The sequence below is a fragment of the Octopus sinensis genome, linkage group LG11 (genome assembly GCF_006345805.1).
Source record: "Octopus sinensis linkage group LG11, ASM634580v1, whole genome shotgun sequence".
NCBI classification, from domain to species: Eukaryota; Metazoa; Mollusca; class Cephalopoda; order Octopoda; family Octopodidae; genus Octopus; species Octopus sinensis.
The window spans coordinates 41,144,680-41,167,716 of record NC_043007.1 but is presented as its reverse complement, the minus strand read 5'-3'; the positions used below and the strand labels follow the sequence as shown (position 1 = coordinate 41,167,716).

Below are 23,037 nucleotides of genomic sequence, written 5' to 3'. Positions count from 1 at the left end.
GATTCCTAACTACTCCCACATTTTGCGGTGCAGTTTAACCAAAACGGGTATCTTATAGTCGTGATTCATATCGAGCCCTTCTGGGTATTAGCGCGCGTCTACGATGAGTCTACGATTAAAAAAAAAATTACCGTAATTTTTTTCCATTTTAATGCATTTTTTCGCTATTATATAAGGGAAGTAACTCTCTAAAAATGTCTACGATGAGTCAACGATTTAAAAAAAAAATTACCATCATTCTTTTCCATTTTTAATGCATTTTTTTGCTATTTTTTGGCTATAACTCTCTAAAAATGCTTATATAGTTATTTCCCTTACAAATCTAAGCAACGCCGGGCGATACTGCTAGTTATTTATAAAACGTTCCATGTAAAAAACAAATGGACAAAGTAACGGAAAAGGAAGTAGAGAAGTGTTTGAGACCTGTCTGGCCAGACATAACATACATTACAAGAGCTAAACGATTCGCTACAATTGAACTCGGAAGAAAAAGCCAGGCAGCATTCCACCGACACATTAAAAAATGAGGAGGTGGTTCTGTTTCCCACGCACATGGGAAGAAGAACATAAAAAATTAGAATTCAAAATATCCCAACAGAAGTGGACGCTGCCTGGCTGGTGGCAGCCACAACCGTAAACTTAGAGGAGAAAATTACAATCCTCCACGTGACAGTCACAGAGAAAATTAATTGGCAGGGGCAAAGCTTAAATATGTTGATACAAACTGAGCTCCTTGTCTTGGAAGAAATTCCAGAAGTTGTGCTTATCGGAGAGACAAGGCTTGTTGTTTTCGAAGAAGGTAGGAAGCCTAGGTGCTTCACATGCGGCAAAAAGGGCCATAGAAGGGCCAAGTGCGACTATCTACGAGAGTCATCAGACGAGGAAGAGGAGGAGGAAGCAGCAGCATCAACACCAGCAACAGCTCATGAAGGCAGTAGCAGCAACAATGAAGAGAAAGAGGAGGAGTGGTCTTCCATAAAAAGGAAAAATACACAGACTACCTCTACAAAACCTTCCATCAAGAAAATGAAGGCTAATAAGCCAAAAACAATAAACTTGAACGATAAACAAATGGCCGTTAAAGCCGCAAATAACAAACTTTTGAACCAGTTAGCAGTCATTTCGACTGCCTAACGCATTAATAAAATTTCAACCAAAGACATTCATATATATAAAATTGACCGGAAGAATTAAATCCAAATTCTTCCATGACGTAGGCTCTCTGCGGAAGGATTACTCCCCGCAAGTTTATGAGGACCTATCTCGACGAGCCCGTGAGAAAGAAAAAGAGGTGGGTGAAGAACCCACTGATCAAAAGTAAGTCCTGATGAGTTTTCATGTTGGCTGTTTATATGTACGTAGCGTGACATCGAGCTGGAAGCAAGGGCGCTTCCTAAATTACATTAGGTCACGGGATTTAGATGTTATTGTTGCTACTGAAACCTGGATAAAGGGCCCAAGAAACCTGCTCCCGCTCTTGGGCGGTTATGAGAAGTTCTTTTTTCCAGGCCGTCCTTCGGGCGGAAGTGGGGTGTTGGTCCTAATAAAAAGAAACCGGGTTTCAGAGAAAAAGTTATTTTTTTTCTGTTCCTGAAGGTAGGCTGGTCGTCATGGACTTGACGTTCAGTTGTGGTATGTGTTGGCTCTTGAGCCATTACTGCGAAAGTTGAGTGGAATCTCGAGTGAGCCAGGTTGCGGAAAATCGATTTCAGCATCATCGTGACCGAAATGGAACACCTACAGAGGGTAGGCGAAGCCATTAAGGATTACGAGACGGTGGCAGGAGCAAGGATTAATCGTGAAAAGTCAGTGGGCTTGCAGCTCGGCACCTGGAAAAGCAAGTCGATGCCTCCTGACAGCGTCGTGGGACGTTGGACGGAGGGTTCGATTAAGCTGTTAGGGGGCTGGTTTGGTCCGGACCTCCAAATAGAGAAGAACTGGGCTGAGGTATCGAGCAGGGCTGCCGAAGAAACTTTCACGGTTCAACGGAGGAGAGGGCGGCTCAAGCAAAAATTGTGGAATGCAAAGAGCAAGATGAGACGAGACATCATGATCATTCACTACGTTCGTCTCCATCCTCGGTTGTTTTGAGCTGGATTGAAGAGGGTTAAGGACGAGAGAGTGAAGTTGACGATGCACAACTCTTCTTCATTTAAAACAATCACTGCGCAGGTCATCAGTAATCCTTAAAGCTAACTAAAGATGCCTCAACGGTCTAACATAAGTACAGTCTGATTGGTAACAGTATCTGAACGAAATGTGTATCATACGCAAGCATCTTTGCAGGAAGATGTTCAGTTTCCTCTCTAGTGCTTTTGTGAATGGTCATGATTCACAGCAGTAGAGAAGGCTGTAACGAACTTCGTGTGGGTGAATATCTTGTCTTGTACTTTCGGGGTACAAGAAAGCAATCACTCACTGGCCGTTGCTTTAATAATCCAGAATCTCTGCCCGTCAGAAACAACAAGACGCAGACGTAAAATATATATATTTACTACTTTATTCTCTTTCTTGGTAACAATAACAATAAGTGTGTTATCTGATGTCCTTGGTTCTGGGCGCGCAAGGCTGAAAGTTAATCGATTGTAATATTTACAATTTTCAGCCGCCAAAAACGGAAACGGATTCAAGATGGCGTCGAACAATGGAGACGATGTTGGTCTGCAACAATTTTGGTTAAAGGCCTTTTGGTAAGGACTGCTAGAATCAGTTCGAACGGAGAGAAAATATTAACGTCCTGCTCCTTAGGTCGCTGCAGTCCCAAGTCGCCGCTGCTGCTGCCAGCGGTCAAACGTTCTACGATCCCCCTGCCTTGGCCAGGGTCGTGCTTCCGGTGGTTCGCGCATGCGCGAGAGGGCCCTTCCTTTCTCTGCCTTGGTAAAGGCACCAACACGCGGGAAATACAAATGGACGATGCGCGCGCGCGCGTTGTAGGATCACTACAAGGCTAAAGAAGACAATGCTTGACAATAGCTGAATTTTGATCTTATACTGATGTTGTGGGCTTTCCTGATATTTTGATTTAAGATAGGTACTGTTATTTTACCTGTCATGATATTCACTCTCTCCACATCTCTATTGCAACTGATGTTACTGTCAAGGTACGTGAAGTTTTGCATTTTACCAAGCGTTCATTCACATGGATTGTGTTCTTAATTGACCATTACTCCACTTTCATTAATTTAGGCTTTTTCGGTTTTTTGTTTTCTCTTTCGACACTAATGATCAGCCCCATTTTTTACTGATACTGAGCAAGCTCCTGGTCATTTCTTGCACCTCTGCTTCGCTTTCAGCAATCGATGCCAAGACAGGTCTGCGGTCTTGTAGCCATCTGCACATGCATAATATAATCAATCAAGTAGGAACAAGAAAGGTGAACGTATACAACCGCGTCTCGCACCTGATTGGATTGCAGTCAGTATCACCTGTCACTGTTTGTATACAATATTTTGAATATAAGTAGATTTTTCATGATGCTGACATACTTCTCAGGAATGTTATAGTATAGTAGGATATTCCATAAGGTCTCTCTATCGATGTTGTCTAACGATTCTGTCTTCGTTACTATTGAGGTTTTTACTGTCTAAAAGTCTTAAAACAACAAAAGACATTAAACCAGAGTTTCCCAAACTGGGTCTCACGAATGCTTAGAGTTCCGTGAAAAACGGAAATGTCAAGGCCAGGAAGGTTTTTTTTTAACTTAGAAATTAGGTTATCTGGAGATTGAGTTCCGCAATTTTTTAAAAATTTAATCAATTAGACAATTATCATTTAGACAATTCGATTCTTCCAAGATATACAAAAGTCGCTGCTAGAACGCTTTTTTTTTTTAAATCACAGATTTGTTTGTCAGGGCTGACCTGGAGTTAACATTAAAATAACTATAGGCAAAACCCGCATCATGCCTTTCAACGCTGTATATACATTTTATACGTTCTGAGATCACATTACGCCAAGGTCGACTTTGCCTTTCATCCTTTCGGGGTCGATAAATTAAGTACCAGTTACGCACTGGGGTCGATGTAATCGACTTAATACGTTTGTCTGTCCTCTCTGTGTTTAGCCCCTTGTGGGTAAAAAGAAAGCTGTATATACATTTTAGTATGTTACACAGATGGCGATATTAATTTAATACTGTTTTAATTGCGTTCACCAAAGTTTCAAATTATGTTACTTCGATTTTTATCACTGCTCTAATTGAATAATTAATAGATTCGATTCTAATCTTACTTTCCCACCTAAAAAAAAAAAAAAGGAAAAATAAAAAAAAAAGGAAAAAAAAAAATCACTTTGTATCTCTTCAAATGAAATGTCCTAGTTTATCGTCTATTAAATGATACATTTAGCTTTGTTCAGCACCGGTAACAGATGTAAACCCTTTCAAACAAACGCCAATATTTATAACGATAGCACTCAGAAAACATTTGACATATCAACCTAGACGTATTATGTCGAGGCTGTCAATTTCAATTTCACCAAAAAGAAGAAAACAAAATTGAAGTGATGAAAGAAATTAAGCTGTTCATTATGCCAAAACTTAACTGTTTTAGTTTTGATATCATAAATAAATACTGCACTGTAAGAAAAATGCTTTATTTTTTCTTGATCATTTATTTTTCTTTGCTGCTGTCTAGTGAAAGGTACATGGCCTAGTCGTTAGAATGTTGCACTTGCGATCGTAAGGTCGAGGTTTCGATTCTCGAACCTGGCGGTGCATTATAATCTTATGAAACTGCTTCAAGGTGTCTGCTGATATATATATATATATATACATATATATATATATATATACATAAACATATATATATATATATATATATACACATAAACATATATATATATATATATATATACACATAAACATATATATATATATATACATAAACATATATATATATATATCACATAAACATATATATATATATATATACACATAAACATATATATATATATATATACACATAAACATATATATATATATATATATATATATATATATATATACATACATATAAGTTTATCAAAAGGAAGTTCATCAAGTTATGAACTTTTCCAGATCCCTCCCCCAACCGCTTGAATACAGAGTGGTGCTGGTGGAGGGGATGAGAAGATAACTCATGTCAGCACCTGAACTCACTATACAATAATGTAAATATGTTGCAAAGAATGAAAGCATGGAAATTCGTCCTAGCAATGCTTTATTCTGTAGCGATCAGTTTTTATGATGACAGGTTGACTGATTTACTTTCAGTTGGTTTTTTAATCCTTGTTTTGGATTATATATCTTGTATAAAAGTACGGGGGTGCCGGGTTCTCTATATTTCTACTTTTTTTTTTTCAAGTATTGTAATTACATTTAATATCTATTAGTAAAACCACAAATATAAGATTGGAAGCGAAATATGATGTTCCAGATCAGAACACAGTTTTAGGATTTCCACAGATTTTACTTTTCCATTTATAAGTTGGCCACCCTGCATCAGTATTCATCTCAAGAATTTGTAAGCAACAAACAAGAATTGTTAATGGCGAATGAAAGAATTGTTTGAGGCAAACTGATAAGTTGTGTTTTCAATTTTATATTTTTATTAATCATTCAATTTTTTTTTTGCTTCCCACTATATTATAATGAGCAAAGAAAAACAAAGTCGTACCAGCAAAACTTCCGAAAGGGATAGCTTAAGATGCCAGAATTTACTAAGTGGTTGTGTGAAGTACCTAGTGACCGATCTAAAGCACATTGCAGATGTAATATGTTGGCAAAATATTCTCTTGTAGTAAGCCACTGTGAAGCAAAGAAATACAAGGCATGAACTCCACAGTAAATGATTCCTCTTACCAGTTTTATTAAAACCAAAAATAAGACATCTATGCTTGAAGCAAATTTAGCAATGTTAATTTGTTGCCACTCATCATTTGATAGCAGTGATCACTTAAAGTTATGTAAAAATTATATGATAGTGATATGTCCAACGTGAAGTTGTATTGTACAAAATGTGCAAATATTGTGAAAAATGTTCTTGCTCCAGATTTTGATGGAGATTTGATTTCTGATATAGGAGATATAAAAAAATTAGCCTGTTATTTGATGAATCCAATGATATATCGATAAACAAGTTGTTAGGAATTGTTATATATTACAGTGACCCTCACAAAAAAGTGGTACATACATATCTCAGTATGGCATCTTTAGAAACTCAATGCAGATGGCATTGTAGATGCCTTAAAAATTGAATTAGCGAAAAAGAAATTAGATATAAAAAAAATTACTGGCTATAGAAACCGACAATGCTAGAGTAATGATAAGAGTTAAGAATGGTGTTTTCCAGAAATTAAAAGAAGTTCCATCATATTACTTCTATTTAGATGTGTATGTCATTTTCTACAGTTGGCAGTATCCCACACTTTTTAGTATACGAAACTTATAAATGGTTCTCTCATTCTTCAACATGATAAAGTGCCTACAAACAACTTTTCCTTGCTATCAATGATAAAGAGCCTTTGAAGATCGTGAATTCTTGAACAACTAGGTGGCTGTCAATAGAACCGGCGGTAAATAGAATTTTAAGTCAATGGTTTGAATTACAAACTCACTTCCAAATAACTACAAAAAGAAAAACAAAAAAAACAACTTTACAGCACAAACGTTACATGAAATGTTTTGCGATTCTAGGAATGAACTTTACCATTTATTTTTGTATCCAATTTTTAAATATGTTCAGGAAGTGAATAAACTGTTTGAATCAAACACTGTCGACAAAACAAAATTACTTGATCTTTCAAATTTGATCGAATCTGTTGCTAATATGATAGTGTTGCCAACATGTAGAATTGAGCTTCTTGATCGTGATGCTTCTATTGAACAATTTTGGATCCTAAACCAGATTTAGGCTACAGGTTCGAGAGAAAGAAATGATTATCAAGAAGACTGTAACAGCCACCAAAGAAAATATTCGCAAAAGAGCACAACAATTTTTACTCTGCCTTTATAAAGAGCTCAAGCACTGTTTGCCAGGAAATATTAATATACTGAGGAATATCAAATGTTTTTCAGTAGAGAATATTTTGCAGCATTTCAAAGGGCCAATTCTACCTGTCTTAGAAGCAATGCGTTTAAATGAAGAAAGAATTGCTTCAAATGAAATTCACTTTAATAGCATTCATTTAGTTAAAAGGACAAATACATCTAATACTGAAGCATTCTGGCTGGAAGTCTTGGAATATAAAGATGCTATTGCAAATTTTGCCAGCGATCTATTGACAGTGCCAAACTCAAATGCAGAAGTTCAACGGTTGTTCAGTAGTATGAGTGTAATCAAAAAATTAAAAAAACAAAATGCATCTTCCCATGCTTAGATCAATACTGCCTATAAAATATGGCAAATGTTGCAAAAACTTCGATATTCCCAAACACATAATTAACAAGATTAGGACCTTAAATGTATACAGAAGTCAAAACTTAGGCATTGTAGCTGAATGTGATCAAAATCAGTGAAATTCAAGAAATTATTTCTCAATACTGAAAATGATTAAAGAAAGTAAATAAAAATGCAAATAAAAATTAAGCTTTTTGATATAATTAGTCTTTAGCATTTTTTAGTATTTTTTTTATTGAAATTAATCAAATTTCTGATTTAAGTTGGCAACACTGGACTGGGTAAAGTGCTCATCGAGTTCTTCAAATAAGGAGGAAACTCAGAGGGAGGGTAAACCCTAAGGAAAAAAAAAATGCGAGTCGGAGCATCTGAGTCAGTTCGACGTTGTTTACAAATTTGTTCCGGCAACTTCTGCGACGATGTTGGTGTCAAAATCCAACGGCTGTGGTTCCATCAATAATGTGGAGAGGGAAGACACACTGTAGGAGCAACAATCTATCCACCATACAAGAATGCTTGGATCTTATCAAACACACTTCACTGGAGAGATAGAACCGAGTATCACACCGAAGAGGACACTGTCACCGACACAACACGGCAAGCAACAGTTACCGGTTATGTTACCATTACAACTCGAAAAACATCAGGACAGCTCAAAAGTGCGGCTTGTGTGGCTGAGCCGGTCATTCACATCGGACGTTTCAACCACAACCAACGCTTGGACCTTCATTCATGGTCTCAGAAATTTCAAGCTCACTGATCAGGTAATAAATCAAACAGATTACGAAAACCCTGAACAAAAAATACAATTAGGATGAGCATCCTTCGGTAAATTATCGTATCATGAGCATTCGTATACAGTTTACGTGCATCGCGCAACTTTAATATACTTTGACTTGAGAAATGAGGATTTCATTTACTTGCCACCAGAGCAGATGAGGGGTACAATACAAAGATATGATAGAGATGTAGCTCTCCTGATACAAGATGACATCTAAGGATAATCCCCGATTACCAAGAGTAAGTGCCCCTTCCAATTCCGTTTCTCAGGCTCACAGATATACACAGAGGTACCATTCAAATAATAATCCTGTCTACTATAGGCACAAGGCTTGGAATTCGTGGGAAGAGGGATAGTCGAGCACATCGACCCCATTACACAACTAGTACTTAATTTAGCGACCCCGAAAGGATGAAAAGCGAAGTAGACTTCGAATTTGAACTCAGAACGTAGCATTTCGTCCAGCGTGCTAACAATTCTGTCAGCGAGCTACTTTATAACAATGGTTTCAAATTTTGCCACAGGGATAGCAATTTTGGGGGAGGGAATAAGTCGATTACATCGATCCCTGTACTTGACTGGTACTTAATTTATCGAGCCCGAAAGGATGAAAGGCAAAGTCGACCTCGGTGGAATTTGAACTCAGAACGTAGCGACAGACGAAATACCCGTTTCTTTATTACCCACAAGGGGCTAAACACAGAGGGAACAAACAAGGACAGACAAACCAAACGGATCAAGTCGATTATATCGACCCCAGTGCGTAACTGGTACTTAATTTATCGACCCTGAAAGGATGAAAGGCAAAGTCGACCTCGGCGGAATTTGAACTCAGAACGTAACGGCAGACGAAATACCGCTAAGCATTTCGTCCAGTGTACTAACGATTCTGCCAACTCACCGTGTTAATACTAATAGTAATGTACTCAGGCGCACTACAACTCTCTGGAAAAGATTAGAGGAGGGGATAGAAAGAAGTCATAAGAAAGGCAATTGTAGTACAGAGAAAAGCACCATGAGACAGAGAAATGAACAGTAAAAGAGCGTTAAAGAAGATAAAGCGCTTAGGTATTAGAAGGCTATAGTTAGTTAAAACAATATTTTCATGATATTGTACAGAGAATCTAGATAAATATACTGTAGTAACATATAGCACACCTCTGTTAATACTGATAATGTAAAGCAGCGTAACATGGCGGATATTGTAGAATGCCACACGAAATGCTATACAGCTTTGCCCGACAACGCTGTGAACTCTAATCCCGAAGAGGACTACTTATTGTTAAGGCAGTGAGCTGGCGGAATCGTTAGCATACCACGCAAAATGCTAAGCGACATTTATCTGTCTTTATGCCCAGAGTTCACATTCCGCTGAGGTCTATGTTCCTTTCATCCTTTCGGAGTCTATAAAATAAGTACCAGTTGAACCCTGGAGTTAATGTAATCGAATTACCCCTCCTCCGAATTTGTTGGACATGTGCAAAAATCTAAAAATCAGTATTAATAATGGATGTGTAATGTTTGTGTCCATGAGAGAAAATTTGGATATCAGATACAAGAAAAATGATGGTATGGACATATGTTTACAGAAGATAACAACCGTATAAAGAAGTATAGGATACTCAAAGATGATAGAACCTCTGAAAGGAGATGACCTCAGAAGTCATAGGGTGAAGTGTTGATTGATCTCAGAAAGCTGAGCCACATAAAAGAAATGACAAAGTATTACAAGGACTACAATATGCCAGAGAAAATCCTCACCTGTTTAAATAGGATGCATTGATCATTAAAAGGATAGCAGTGATGCAGACTGAAAGGTGCATATGACATTTAAGCTTATTACCTAAAATATTCCTGTTAACCCTTTAGCCTTCAGATTACTGTCATATGTAATGCTTATCAATTCACATGGTTTTGAACTAATCATACTTTATCTCATAACTTGGAGATTTTAATGTGATTATCTTTAGAATAATATTGCAAGGTAGGTGTGATAGACCAGCTAGTTTGAATAGAAGATTTGAGTGGCATATTTGCAAACATTCAGACCAGGACTCTTGTTACAGAATTTTAGTTCTTTCTAGCAAATGGAGGTTCTGAAAAAGCCCATAGGTGTCCCTATTTCTCCTCTAAGCTGGCAAAAGAGTTTTCTAAATGTAAAAATCATCCACTGAGAGTGGAAACTGCATAGCAGAGTCGATTGGCTGAGGGATTACGTCTCGTACACAAGTTTACTACACCAGCCTAATTTCTTTTAAGAGAGGAAAATATTAAGAATTTTTCTTTTTGAATTAAAAGGTGGTGTATACGATTGATTTTGCGATATATTCCTAGAATTTAGTAGAAACGTAGGAAGCAATGAAAAAAAAAAACAAAAGAAACACTAAGCAAAAGACAACCAGAAGCATTTGAATCAAGATGCCGAGACAATCACAGTAAAGCTTTTAATCGTGTTCTCTAAAGCATTCATACATATTTAAGTCAATCAGAAAACCTTTTTGTACAACAACCAGTCATATCTCCCTCAAACCGCATCCTACCGTCTTAAAAACCGGTCAGATATATTACTAGATACTCCCCCCCAAAAAAGTGGGAATGCCCTTCATTTTAAATCACAGTGTAAGGAAACAATTGGGGAAAAAGTGGGACGGGATTATGGTACTTAGTTTGCTTTGGCGCTTTGTCCTCAATAATTAGCAAGAGTGGGAAATTGAAGTACAAGGACATCATTTCTCAGTGGGAATATCATTCGATATAAATAGGGTTCTAGTATATCATTGGCATTTATGTGACGCAAGTCCTGAAGAAGAATAAAACAACAACTGTCTCCGGTTGGAGTTGAACTCTGAATAGGAAGTCAAGGAATTAAATTCTGCACATCTTTTCGCCATCTCCATCCCATAGAGATTATAAAGAAACTTGAAGTAGTGGGCAGCCAGTCTTTTTTCTTTTTATTATGTAAAACATTGCAACAATATATATTTTAGGGTGAGTAAAAATAATATATATGTAAACAATTTCCGAGTTAGACAAACGTTGTAGCAAGACTAAAGTGTCTAATAAATATTGTAAAAACTGCTACAAGTTTGTTTGAAACGTCACTCAATATATGTTATTATTTAGGTTATTTGCGAGTCAAGATTTAATTACACAGAAAAAAATGTTGCACTTCAACGTGGATTCAGAAATAATTCCTAGTGTAACATCGAACTGTGAATAGTTCGTATAAAAGCAAAACAAGAATACCAAGTGTGAAGAGAATAGATACGGTGGTAAAGCAAAAAGCGACCTGAGATAGTAGCTTATTGCACAGATATAGACGACTGTCTATGATAACAGCAGTGGCGATATAGAAAACAGTGGCGGCGAAGTAAACAGCATCTTTCACAAGAGGTCGTGGTTCGTGCTGAATCCATATTATGTGACAGATGTTTGGTATCACAGCGCTTAGGAATAACAGAACATAGCCTATTTGTATGGCGTTCCATGAAGCAATACCCAAACAAGCAGAAATTCCAGCAGATTGATAAGAAATGCAAATGATCGCAATGGCATTGACCAGCAGAATGCCGAACAAGAACCACATTAACGAATTCACGGTTTCCGCAAAAGCCATCATTTGAGGGGTCATCCTGTAGAAAGAGGAATCATCGTCAGGCGTTTCACTCGAATAAGTAGGCCGAGGTGGTAGTCTGGCTCTATGACTGCTGGTGGATGGCTTGCAGACGTCAATACCATGATCATATGGCGGTGGAGGCGGTAGTGTGGATCCATAATTGCTAGTGGATGGCTTGCTGACGTCAACACAATAGTCAGGCGTGCTCATTACCCAGACATTCATGCGTTCTGCGTCGTAATAACGGTCATTGTCCATATCACTGAGATTTTCTGGGAAAAGTACAACACCAGGACGGCCATCTGAGTGTCCTTGATCTTGTTGCGAAGGATGAAGAGGGTCCGTTTCAATGGGAGTTTCTACCGAACGTATACTGCCCGCTTCTGCCATAATGTCTAAAGTTTTGCCTGCCTCAGTCAATATGCCCCCTTCGTCTACTAACTTTCTGCTGTTTCGCTTTTGTCAAATATTTTATCTACTGCAAGCAACAGATATAAATACGTATTTAAAGACAGAATAAAAGAATCAGATATCAGAAATAATTTAAATATTAAAAGTGTGATGGACTCGAAGAAAAGAATAAGAAATATATAACGATAATATGAGATCATTAAATGATAATATAAAAAAAAGCCCATTTAGTTGTAGTAAAGTTTACTACAAGTTCCATTCCGAACAACGGTTCTGACACATAAAAAAAATGTTTCTGACGTAAATGTAGTGACAAACATACACATACAGTGTAGGAATGAATAGTGTGTGTGTGTGTGTGTGTGTGTTTGTGTGTGTGTAGCAGAGATGGGACATAGGAAGCGAAACACACTTGTCAAAATATGGTAGATAACTGTAGAAAAAAACCTGGCTGGCGTTGGCCTGGCTTGGTAGTAGAGTATGACAGGGCTTGCAACCGTGTTGGGTGGGGATCTATCACTACTCAATGCTCCATAAACAGCTGGACAAACTATCTATCTATCTATCTATCTATCTATCTATCTATCTATCTATCTATCTATCTATATAATGAGTGTGTATATGTACTTTCTAAAATCTCTGACGAAGCCTAGAGAAACACCCAAGTACCTCAATTTCATCTTATTTCAGTCTACTGGAGTGATAAAGGTAGAATGAGTTATTTTTGCCTCTTGTCTGAAACAGCTGTAAGATATTTTCCCAATTTCTATTCCTGTATGTTATATCTTTTAATAATTACTGGTATATATATATATATATATATATATATATATATATCTATATATATATATATATATGTGTGTGTGTGTGTGTGTGTGTGTGTGTGTAAAGCATAATATGTTATACATGTATGTATATTGTTGTTATTATTGCTGTAATTGTCATTTTAGTAAATAAATAAATAGACATAACATAATGTCTAAAAGTTGATGAATACCACCTATTGATCCCCTCCATTTTCTTATTGTTCTTTCTCTCTCTCTCTCTCTCTCTCTCTCTCTATATATATATATATATATATATATATATATATATATATATATATATATATATATATATATAATGCACTGCTTTATTTTGAGATTGCTAATATTAACAATACTCGCAAATAAATTGTATTTCTGTATTTGCATTGAGTGAAAACATCCTGATGAGGGGAGTGTCATTTTAAAAAATATAAAGTATATCATATTACTTGGCACGTCTCTGAAACGGATCGTAGATGGTATTTAAAAATTTTTGTAGTTTTTCGTGGTATTTTAGTACGTCCTTTTAATGTTTTATCACCTCAAATTTTATTATACCAATGTAACTTTTAAATCTAAAGTTCACTGTGTTTTATGTATCATATTGATAGTTATCTATTTATATGTATTTTTATATTTATATATTTGGAATTTTTATATCAGGTTTATATCAGTTTCATAAATGTAGAAGAATATATATATAATAATAGTTATCGCCATACTAATATGGCATTCTTATAAAAATAAGAATAAAGCTGTCCGCTTATTAGCTCCATGAGGCCATCGCCTTAAGTAGTGTGGAGCGACTGACCTCCCTTGTTCGAAGGTTATATGGATACAGTTTGTGTATCAAATAGCTAACTTAAGGCGATGACCTCATGGAGCTAATAAGCGGACAGCTTTATTCTTATTTTTATAAGAATGCCATATTAGTATGGCGATAACTATTATTTTCCGGGAACGCTGCCGTTGTTCTCTTTTAGAGAGACTTAGTAATTTTAATATTTCTAATATATAATATATATATATATATATATATATATATATATATATATATTTGATTTTGTGTGTGGTTATTAATTATGTTCCTCTAGTTTCCACTTGCATTGCCTCCGTTTAGATTATTAAACGGTATATATATATATATATATATATATATATATATATATATATATATATATATATATATATATATATATATATATATACATATATATATATATATATATATATATATATATATACATATATATATATATAATATATATATTATATATATATCTATATATATATATATATCTATATATATAATATATATATATATATATATATATATATATATATATACATGCTATAATGGAAAGGGCTGCTTATTAATTAGGTATGTAACAATTACCAAAAGTACTAAAAGAAAGCTATTGACCGTCTGAGAAAGCTATTGACCGTCTGAGAAAGTGTTGACCGTCTGGAAATAATTTTTATAAATTCATGTTCTAAGAAATTTGTTTCTTTATTGCCTACAAGGGGCCGACAAAGAGGGGACAAACAAACATGTGGGGACATAAAACAATAAAAAGAAAAGTATAAAAAACGTATGATATAATGAATAGTGATGAAAAGGATAAATGAAAATAAGCTCCTTGCCCCACCTCAAGCAGCATCACTTATTCCTTCGAATCCTGAGTCTTTCAGTATGTTTATGCCGTAGTTTTTAATCAGTTCTTCATATTTTATATCATCCGGTATTTCTCTTATGCTACAGTTAATTTTCCAATATGAAAATCCACCCTTGTATTCTTTTATCTTCTTTAACCGACTGTCAGGCACCAAAAACGCATGTTTGCCATCTTTCTATATTTGGCTTTCCTTCTAAGTTCACAAATCTTACGTCCTTCTATCTTGTTTCATTCACCAGGTCCGTATTAACTCTTTTATACATAACACATACATAACAATTGGGAGGGGAGATTTATAATTTCGTGTGTCTGCGATTCTTTTTTCTTTTTATTTTGTACCGGCGGGGAATGGGTGGATTTGGCGTCTGCATGGGGAGGGTTGGGTTGAGAGGGGTGGGGTGGGTGCGGGTTGGGGGTTCCCTTTCATTCCGACTTCCTTTCTTTCTCTTCCTTTGTTTCCTTCCTTCTACCACCTTCCATGTTTCTTCCTCTTTCGATTTTGTCTCTTCTATCTTCTCCGGTTCTTTCCGGGTTTCCTCCTGATTTTCTTTAATTTTCGAAGGATAGTCCGCTCTAATGTGACCCTTTTGACCACATTTAAAGCAACGAGGGATTCTGCTCTCCACCCAAACTCTCAACACTGCATCCTCCTTCTTTTCTATCTGCTGCCCACACGTGACCCGTGACTAATTTTCTCTCTCTGCCTTTTCACAACCGGACGCTTAGCCTGGCGGTCAACATTTTCTTCTTTTTCTATTTGTCAACAATATCTTCTTTTTCTAGTTTTATAACTATTGAGGATTTCTTCTAGGTATTACTGATCATTCACGTGTTTGATCGAAAGACTATTGTTATTCTGTCTTCGTTTTCTGTCACTCCCTGTTCTTTCTGTGTCTCTCACTCACACTCTTTCCTAATTTTCTCACCCTGCATTTTCCTCACCGAACGTTTAGCTTGCTGGTCAACATTCTCTTCTCTCTTATTATTTACATTTTTATATCCATTGAGGCTTTCTTCTAGGCGTTAGCCACCAGCATGGTGTTTTTGGCCGAAAGGCTCTATCTATTCTGTGTTCGTCTATCGTTTCAAATTACATTTGCTCACTTTCGTACGTCCAACCTATATTGTTTTGTTTGCTGGAACCCTAATTCTCCGTAAATTTTGCTGGTGCCGCCGATATACGAAGTTCTTGGTCTTATCGTTAAAGGCACGAAACTAAGTATTTGCAATTTTGGTTGATAACTGATGAAGAGTTAGGGTCATTTATATGTGTTCTATGTGAACGTTTTGTAGTATTTAATGCAGTTTTCATTGATTGAGTAACTGAACACTACGCATCCCGTCTTTTGTTGTCAGTAAGGTTTCATATATATTTTTGCGGCTATATCTTTTTCTTTCTTTCTTTCTTTCTTTCTTTCTTTCTTTCTTTCTTTCTTTCTTTCTTTATTTATTTTCTTTTTTCTTTCTTTTATTCTTTCTTTCTTTCTTTCTTTCTTTCTTTCTTTCTTTCTTTCTTTCTTTCTTTCTATCTTTCCTTCTTTGTTTGTTTGTTTGTTTGTTTCTTTCTTTCTCGTCCTTATTTTCCTTTTCAAGTATCCCTACTTCTTCTCTCATATTCTCGCCTCTTCTCACTCTTAATTGTAGACTTCCTTCCTTCCTTTCTTCTTTGTTCTCTCTGCCTCCCTTTCTCTCACCATCCTTCCTTACCCTCTATTGCCCAATCATGACTCGTGATTAATTTTCTCATCTCTGCTTTTCCACCACCGGACACAGCCTCCCAGTCAACATTTTCTTCTCTTTTACAATTTGTCGGAAACAATAATAAATCTCTGGGCGAGATATAAACAGTAACTGCTCTATAACATAAGAGGGATCAGCCATCTGAATGTGGCTAGGGTCAGGGCGGGGTGGTGGGGGTGTTACTGATGCATTTAGCCCCAGGCGAACATCGACGTCACCAGAAGAGCTGACACCATCTCGGTGTCCTTGCCAGCCAGCAAAGGGAGATCAGCCTCCCCGAAGATACGGATACTACACACGGACCGGTTTCGAGGTTATTGCCTCTTGTCAACGTATGTAAGCACCGCTCTTCGTGAGGGACTTCCTCTACCGGCTGGATATATATAGATTTTCACAGTAACCACAGTCACTGGCGTAGAAAATCTGTTCGAAAACAATAATAAATCTCTGGGCGAGATATAAACAGTAACTGCTCTATATTATTATTATTGTTTTCGAACAGATTTTCTACGCCAGTGACTGTGGTTACTGTGAAAATCTATATATATCAGCCGGTAGAGGAAGTCCTCAACAAAGAGCGGTGCTTACCATACGTTGACAAGAGCGCATAATAACTCGAAACCGGTCCGTGGTGTAGTATCCGTATCTTCTGGAGGCTGATCTCCTTTGCTGGCTGGCAAGGACACCGAGGGTGGTTGTCAGCTCTTCTGGTGACATCGATGTTCGCCTGGGGCTAAATGCATCAGTAACACCCCCACCACCCCGCCCTGACCCTAGCCACATTCAGATGGCTGATCCCTCTTATGTTACAATTTGTCTCTTTATATCTATTGAGGATTTCTCCTAGACGTTAGCCATCAAGACGGTGCTTGGCCGATAGGCTGTATTTCTTGTCTTCACCTATCGTTTTAAATTACATTTGTTTACTTTCGTACGTGCACCCTGTATTGTCTTGTTTGCTAGAACCCTAATTCTCCGCAAATTTTGCTGGTGCCGCCGATATACGAAGTTCCCAGTCTTATTGTCAAAGGCACGAAACTGAGTATTAGTATTTTTGGTCGATAAATGATGAATTAGTGTCCTTTGTGTCTGTTTTAGGCGTACGTATTCTCGTATTTAATGCATTTTTTCATTTATTGAGTAACTGAACGCTACGCATCCCGACTTTTGTTAACAGAGTTTTATATATTTTTTGCGACTCTATATTTTTTTCTCTCTCTCTCTTGCTCATATTCATTTTCTAGGATCCCTATTTCCTCACTCTCTCTCTCTCACCTTCTCACTCTTAAATGTAGACTTTGTCCCTTCCTTCCTTCCCTGTTCTCTCTATCGCTCTCATTTATCCCCCTTCCCTTCTATCTACTGCCCACACGTTACCCGTGTCTAATTTCATCATCTCTGCCTTTTCGACACCGGACGCCTAGCCTGCCGGTCAACATTTTTCTCATCTCTTACTATTTCTCTTTTTAAATCCATTGAGAACTTCTAGGTGTCAGTCATCAATTTCGTGTTGCGCCGAAAGGCTTTATTCATTCTGTCTTCGTCTATCGTTTCAAATTACATTTGGTTACTATCGTACGTCAACCCTGTATTGTCTTGTTTGCTGGAACCTAATTTTCCGCAAATTTTGCTGTTGCCACCGATATACGAAGTTCTCAGTCCTATCGCTAGAGGCACGAAACTGAGCATTTGTACTTTTGGTCGATAAATGATGAAGAATTAGAGTCCTTTGTGTCAGATATACGTGTACATTTTGTAGTATTTAATGCATTTTTCATTTATTGAGTAAATGAACGCTACGCATCCCGACTTTTGGTAACAGTAAATTTTTATATATTTTTGTTAGTCTATTTTCTTTCTTTCTCTTTCGTCCTCCTATTTCTTTTCTAGCATCCTTACTTCCTCTCTCTCATCTTCTCACCCTTAATTGTAGACTTCCTTCCTTCCCTGTTCTTTCTGTGGCTCTCTCTCATCCTCCTTCCTTTCCACCGGATATTTAACCTGCCGGTTAGCATTTTCTTCTCCTTTACTATTTCTCATTTTATATCCATTGAGGATTTCTTCTAGGCGTTAGACATGAACGGAGTGTTTGGCCGAAATGCTGTATTTATCCGTCTTCGTCTATCGTTTCAAATTACATTTGTTTACTTTCGTACATCGAACCTGTATTATCTTGTTAGCTGGAACCCTAATTCTCCGCAAATATTGCGAGCGCCGCCGATATTCGAAGTTCTCGGTCTTATCGTTAAAGGCACGAAACTGAGTATTAGCACTTTTGGTCAATAACTGATGAAGAGGTAAGGTCCTTTGTATCTGTCCTACGTGTACGTTTTGTAGTATTTAATGCAGTTTTCATTTTTTGAGTAACTGAACGCCACGCATCCTGACTGTTGTTAACAGTAAGTTTTTATATAGTTTTTTTGCGACTTCTTTCTTTCTTTCTTTCTCTCTAGTCCTCATATTCTAGTATCCTTACTTCCTCTCCCCCCTCTCTTTCGTCTTCTCACTCTTAATTGTAGACTTCCTTCCTTCTTCTCTCTCTCTCCTTCTCTCTTATCCTGCTTCCTTTCTATTTACTGCTCACACGTGACCCATGACTAATTTTCCCATCTCTGCCATTTCGACACGGGACGTTTAGCCTGCCGGCCAACATTTTACTCTTCTCTTACTATTTTTCTTTTTATATCCATTGAGGCTTTCTTCTGTCCGTTAGCCATCAATCTGGCTTTTGGCCGAAAGGCTCTATTTATTCCGTCTTCGTCTATCGTTTCAAATTACATTTGCTTACTATCGTACGTCCAACCTATATTGTCTTGTTTGCTGGAACCCTAATTCTTCGTAAATTTTGCGGGTGCTGTCGATATATGAAGTTCTCAATCTTATCGTTTGAGGCACGAAACTGAGTATTAGTATTTGTAGTCGATAACTTCCTTCCTTCTTTCCTTCCTTCCTTCCTTCCTTCCTTCCTTCCTTCCTTCCTTTCCTGTTCTCTCTGCCCCTCTCTCTCTCTCTCCCCGTTTCTCACCCTGCTTCACTTCTATCTACTGCCAACACGTGACCCGTGACTAATCTTCTCATCTCTGCCATTTCGACACGGGACGTTTAGCCTGCCGGTCAACATTTACTGCTCTATTACTATTTCTCTTTTCATATCTATTGTACGTGTGCGTTTTTAGCATTGAATGCATTTTTCATTTTTTGAGTAACTGAACACCACGCATCCCTACTTTTGTTAACAGTAAGGTTTCATATATTTTTGTAACTCTTCTTTCTTTCTTTCTGTCTTTCTTTCTTTCTTTCTTTCTTTCTTTTCCTCATATTCCTTTTCTAGCATCATTACTGCCTCTCTCTCTCTTTCTCGTCTTCTCACACTTAATTGTAGACTTCCTTCTTTCCTTCCTTCCCTGTTCTTTCCGTGGCTCTCTCTCATCCTCCCACCCTTCCATCTACGGCCCACACATGACTAATTTTCTCACCTCTGCCTTTTCGCCACCGAGCGCTTAGCCTGCCAATCAGCATTTTCTTCTCCTTTACTATTTCTCATTTTATATCCATTGAGGATTTCTTCTAGGCGTTAGACATGAACGGAGTATTTGGCCGAAATGCTGTATTTATTCCGTCTTCGTCTATCGTTTCAAATTACATTTGCTTACTTTCGTACATCGAACCTGTATTATCTTGTTAGCTGGAACCCTAATTCTCCGCAAACATCGCGAGCGCCGCCGATATTTGAAGTTCTGAGTCTTATCGCTAGAGGCACGAAACTGAAGATCAGTACTTTTGGTCGAAAACCGACTTCACACATCAACAAAATCATGGAACAGATTCTCTGAGGGAAAGAAATCGCATTCCTTGAAGAAAACGACTTGCTGAGTGATACCCAGCACGGCTTTCGACCAGGTGGGAGCCACCTGACCTAGCTCTTACAGCACTATGACTGGGTTTTGAGGCTGTTACTCGATAACTCAAATGTGGATATAATATACCTTGACTTTGCAAAAGCTTTTGATAAAGTGGATCATGGTATGATATGCCACAAACTGCGTGATCTCAGCATAGCTGGAAAACTTGGAGAGTGCTTACATGACTTTCTGAGAGATAGAAGTCAAGCAGCAGTGGCCAATGGAACCACCTCAATGAAAACGCAAATAGTGAGCGGTGTACCACAGGGCACTGTCTTGGGACCCCTAATTTTCATAGTGGTCTTCTCAGATATGCCCTCAGCTGCTCGGATAGCCACCCTTGCTAGCTACGAAGACGATACGAAAGTCTCGCAGAAAATACAGAACTCTTGCGATGTTGCACACCTGCAGCAGGAGTTGGACTCAATTTACAGATGGGCTGAGGACAATAATATGCAGTTTAATCCAAGCCTTGAGCAACCAGCGTCCAAAATTGAATATAAAACTTACAAGGTCCACTGGTCCACAGAGGATTACAATCCCAGAGCCTAAATAAGTTAGAAACGCGGGTGTCGACATGAGTGATGATATATCTTTCCAAGTGCACATTACCAAGATAGCGACAAAGTGCAGACGACTGGCTAGATAGATCCTGAGAATGTTTAGAACCAGAGAGAAGGAAACCATGATGGTCCTCTGGAAGACATTCGTCCTCAGCCGCCTGGATTACTGCTCACAGCAGTGTAAAATTAATAACGGACCTTGAAGCAATTCAGCAAAGCTTCACAAAGAAGATTGTCTCATTGCAACTGCTCAGTTACTGGGAAAGGCTGAAAAAGCAAAGACTCTACTCCCTGGAGCGAAGGCAGGAGAGGTATGCAGTAATATACATCTGGAAAATCCTGGAAGAAATTGTGCCAAATTTTGGCATTGAAAGCTACACCAATGCCAGAACGGGTCGACACTGCACAGTGCCAAAGATCCCAGCAATGCCATCGCGCTTCAGGACCAGTTACTGCAACAACCTGGGTTTCAGGGGCCCACAGCTTTTAATATTCTTCCAAAGAGCCTGAGGGACCTACACAAAGTGGATCTGGGTGTTTTCAAATCAAAACTGGACCTCTTCCTGTCGAGAGTCCCAGACGAACCTACCTCGCAGCAAGAGGTACAAATGAGGGTAGCGTCAATAAAACTCCCTTATTCACCAAATGCCACATATTAGAGGAGGCTCTCAATAAAAGCAGCGTAGTAAATCGGTGGTGCCCCAGCATGGCCATAGCTCTGAGCTGAAACTATATATATATATATATATATATATAATATATATATATATATATATATATATATTATATGCCATATAGGAGGTTGTGGACAAAATAATGGTATCACCTAGCATCATAATTCTGAAATATTTATAAAACCGTCAAATGTTTGTTTATTCTTATGTTTTTTGATTTATGATTAGTGTTGCTTAATATGTTTTGATAAAATTGCTGTTTCTTTTCAGACATCTTCAGAAAAAGGTAATTAAAATTCATTAAAATGACAGATCTATCGGACTTTCAAAGAGGTCAAATTGTTAGTGCTCGTATAGCAGCCGAAATGTTTAGTGTATCAAGAAGTACTGTCTTTGAGAAAGAGGGTAAAACCTCCTCGTCAAAACAAAACTCCGGAAACCAAAACTTTCAGATAGGGACCGTCGGACTCTTACGCGAATTGTTCGAAAGGATCACAAAAGTACAGCTCCCAAAATTACTGCAGAGCTTAATGACCACCTTGAGAACCTAATCTGCACAAACGCAGTTAGCCGGGAGCTACACAAAGCCAGATTTCACGGGAGGGCTGCAATCAGAAAACCACTTCTTTCAAAAAAACAAAAAACAAAAAACAAAAAAACAAAACCTTGAAAAGCGTTTAGAGTGGAGTAAAAATCTACAGAATTGGTCCATAGAGCAGTGAAAGAATGTTATTTTCTCGGACAAGCCATCCTTTACCTTATTTCCGACCACCGGCCGAGTATACGTGTGGAGACAGCCAAAAGAAACATTTGACCCAGACTGCCTTCTTCCAACTGTTAAACATGGAGGAGAATCTGTGATGATCGGAGATGGGGTATATCTTGGAAATCCGCCAGCCCAATGGATTCCCTTCACGGTATAATTAATACTCAAGACTATTTAAGCATTTTATCTGATCAAATTCATCCTATGGAGGGAAACGCAATCTATCACCAATTCACACAGCTAAAATTGTTACTGAATGGCACGAGGAACATTCTAGTGAAGTTGAACATCTTATCTGGGCACCACAGTCCCTAGATCTCAATATTATTGAACATTTATGGTGCATTTTATAAAAACAAGTAAGGAGTCGATATCCTCCACCATCATCACTACAAGAACTGGAGACTGTTTTAACTGATAAATGGAGAACAATTCTTTTGGAAACAATTCAAACTTTGTACGAGTCCATACCTCGTAGAATTGAAGCTGTAATTACTGCGGTCCTACCCCATATCAAAATAAATTTGTTTGAAATTTTAAGGTGCTTCCATTATTTGTCCAACCTCTGTGTGTGTGTTTATAATATAATATATATATATATATATTATATATATATATCTATATATATAATATATATATATATACACACATATATATATTTATATAATATACATATACGAATATGTATATATATATATATACACATATATATATCACGTGATCACG

General features: G+C 37.5%; 1 protein-coding gene across 2 annotated transcripts in view; it reads left to right on the top strand.

The window, feature by feature from the left end:
• The window catches only part of LOC115217496 (DNA polymerase delta catalytic subunit), a 58,222-nt gene extending 45,166 nt beyond the window's left edge, over positions 1-13,056 (top strand). For both annotated transcript variants that reach the window (XM_029787206.2, XM_029787207.2), the window contains exon 26: positions 13,036-13,056. The gene's annotated coding sequence lies outside the window, so the exon portion shown is untranslated. The remainder of the gene's footprint in view (positions 1-13,035) is intronic.
• Positions 13,057-23,037: the final 9,981 nt, after the last annotated feature.